The following is a 3,010-nucleotide window of genomic DNA, read 5'->3' as shown; positions in this document are numbered from 1 at the left end:
TGCGGATTAAAAGTCGCGGCGAAAAGTCGCCGCGAGTCAAATCGCCGCGCTATCGCCTAGTGTGCCCTTAGCCTAAAAGATCATCATGTTCTCACAGTTGTACTTACTATTTATACAAATAGTATGTACAAATACTGCATTCAGAATCAAAGATTGCTGGCATTTTGTTGGAAAGGAAAGAAGGAAGGAGTTTCTCTTTAATCACTCTTGTACACTCTCATCATCCTTTGATTCTATGTATTTTGGCCAAGGCAAGTTTTATCACGTCTTTGAAACATTCACATTTGATTTTCTGTAAAAGGCCTTTCCTCTGATGTGCAAGCCACTGAGTTCCTGCTCATTATCTAACTGATCCATGCTGTTCCAGGTCTCAAGGGATTCCCAGGTAGACCTTCATTTCAAAGGCCAGTGCAGGGAGCTGAAATGGATTTTCTTTGATTTGTTCAACTCTGGTATTTTTCTAATTTACCACAGGAGGTTTCCACTGAACCTGACCCTTCTCCACTTAACTCACAGCATCTGTGGTTAAATCTCCCTCAGCCAGAGGTGTTGGATATTTGTGCTGTAACCTTTCAAAGCCATCATGGAGCATTCTGCAAAATGCAAAAGGTGCTATTTATAAGAAAACTGCTGGAACAGCCTTATTTATCATAGAAATGTTAGGCTAGGGGCTAGGTTAGTGTCATGTGGTTATAAAGCAGGGCTATGCTTATAGTGGTAAATGCATTATGGTTGCAAATCAAAAAAACAATGTCTATAGATTCAGATGGAGCAAGCTATTTTAATATACAGGTATTTGGCTCTGTGTCCCACCCTGCCATTGTATTTCAGTTTTCTTTTGAAATGAATGCTGTGATATGATGGGCTTTTGATGTCAAAACAAAGTTGATTCCATCTGTATACTGAAGTATGTAACCAGCAGGTACCAATTTACAGGTATAGCCCTATGTGGATTAAATAAATTGTTAGGTAGGGTCAGGCATCAAACTTCGGGGCACTTTTAGAAAAAAACATATACACATCTTCAATTTAGGCTTTTTTTACACCGCGTATCTGCAGAACATGTTGTAGCTTTATAAAAACTTGCAAAAATAATTATTTAATCAGACCATGGAAGTCAAATAAAATAATCAGAACACAACCATAGAGACTAACTAAATAGCTATTTTGGTGTAACTCAGTACTGTTCACTGGAATGGCTGTGGGACAGATGTGGAGCCTCCAAGAGTTTTTTTTATGACCCTAAGCCTGTCCAACAGCTCTGATGACCCTCAGCCTGTTGTATATGGAAATCAGATGGAATGGCACATTCTGTGCTACTGGTCGTATTTCATTCTCAATTTCTGATATACACTCTGTGCATATTTGCCTTTTTTTCCTTACAAAATTTAAGCTGATTGTGAAAATCAATACCTATTTTGATAAACAGGTCACACTTTGGAAGGAATATTGTAACTTTACACCAGTACCAGTGACCCAGTTAGTCGCCTACCTACATTAAACATATTAAAGCTGATGGGTTGCTACGGTACTGATGCAAAATTGCATCTGTATTAGTGAATTTACCCCACAAATGTCTGGGGTGGATCAGGGCAGCTACATGTGTAGTGTTGTCTGTGGAAAGGACAAATACTTACCCACATGAGTGCAAAATGGTACAACACCCATCAATTTCAATCAAAGGCAGACAATAAATACAGTGCAAAATGTGACTGAAGATTTGATATAAATATGTATGATAACATATAGCCCATCATGCCTCAAGCTGGAATAAATATGGCTTCATAGTTAAGGCTTCAGAATGAACAGGTCTATGCAATGTTTTGGTAAGAAGAAACATAATATCATTCATTTCATGGGAGACCTGTCATTTAAATCAATTAATTTTTCCTACAGCATTTTTGACACACATTTCCTTGCTCACAGTTTAGCTCCTAAGTGTTCCCATATGTTTGGTCTCACAGTGATTCCTGCCTGGTACCATAACCTTGACCTATGCAACAATAAAAAGCACAGAGCAGGTTCTCAATGGCTATAAATTGTAATTAGACATAAGCTTAGGGTAAAAGAACATTTGTCAGATTCATACAATAGTGTTGGTCATATGAGGTGTTTTCTGTCCCCTGAGAAAAAGGGGAGAACTGATTGTGCAGCAAGGCTTGGGATCACGACTGCCAGTGGCGCAACCATAGTGGACAAAGGGAGGTGCAAACCCCCCGAAACGTTGTTTTGTAATCGGAGTGGTAAAACTGGCTAAAATAAAGGATTATTTGCACAGCAAGAAGTGGTGAAGTGCTTGCCTTTTGTGTGAAATTTTGCTGAATGTTGATGTGGCCATACATCTAAGGAATAGCACCACTGTATGCACAACACCTGAAGAGTGTAAGTAGTGCTCCCCATATCTCTTATTTGTAACTATAGCGAATGCAAGGGGGCCCAGGAGCTATAGGCAGGGTCAGACTGGGGGGCCCGGGGCCCATTGGGACTGCTGTCCAGGGCACCCCCAACTGTACATGCATGAAGGCGCAGCTTGGCGTGCATGCGCGAACTGTGCTAAAAAAACATTTTTTTGTAAAAAAAAATATCAGAAGAGGTGGGTCTGGCGGCCGGCGGGCGCCCATGAGGGTCCAGGCCCACCTGTTTTTTTCCCCGTGTCCCGCCAGGCCAGTCCAACCCTGGCTATAGGGGCCCAATAAGGCCCTTATTCTTATACAATTTCATTCTGGGGGCCTGAAAAATTATTTGCTGTGGGGCCCAGTAATATCTAGTTACAGCACTGCCGACTGCTTATTGTGTCTTTTTATGGGGAATATATGCTGTGCTATTCTTATCATGGCGACTAAACTCATGTAATAGAAGCAATTTGCGGTAAATATTTTAATCATACTTAAAAAAAAATGTCTGTTTGTGCAGCATTGTGCTTGTTAGTAGCTGCATATGTCACAGTACTTTTCTCACAGCAGCACATCTTCCTCAAGAATAGGACTATACAGAAAACAAACAGCTTGTT

Source organism: Xenopus laevis, chromosome 5S (assembly GCF_017654675.1).
Source record: "Xenopus laevis strain J_2021 chromosome 5S, Xenopus_laevis_v10.1, whole genome shotgun sequence".
Classification (NCBI taxonomy): Eukaryota; Metazoa; Chordata; class Amphibia; order Anura; family Pipidae; genus Xenopus; species Xenopus laevis.
Note: the sequence above shows the minus strand (reverse complement) of the source record.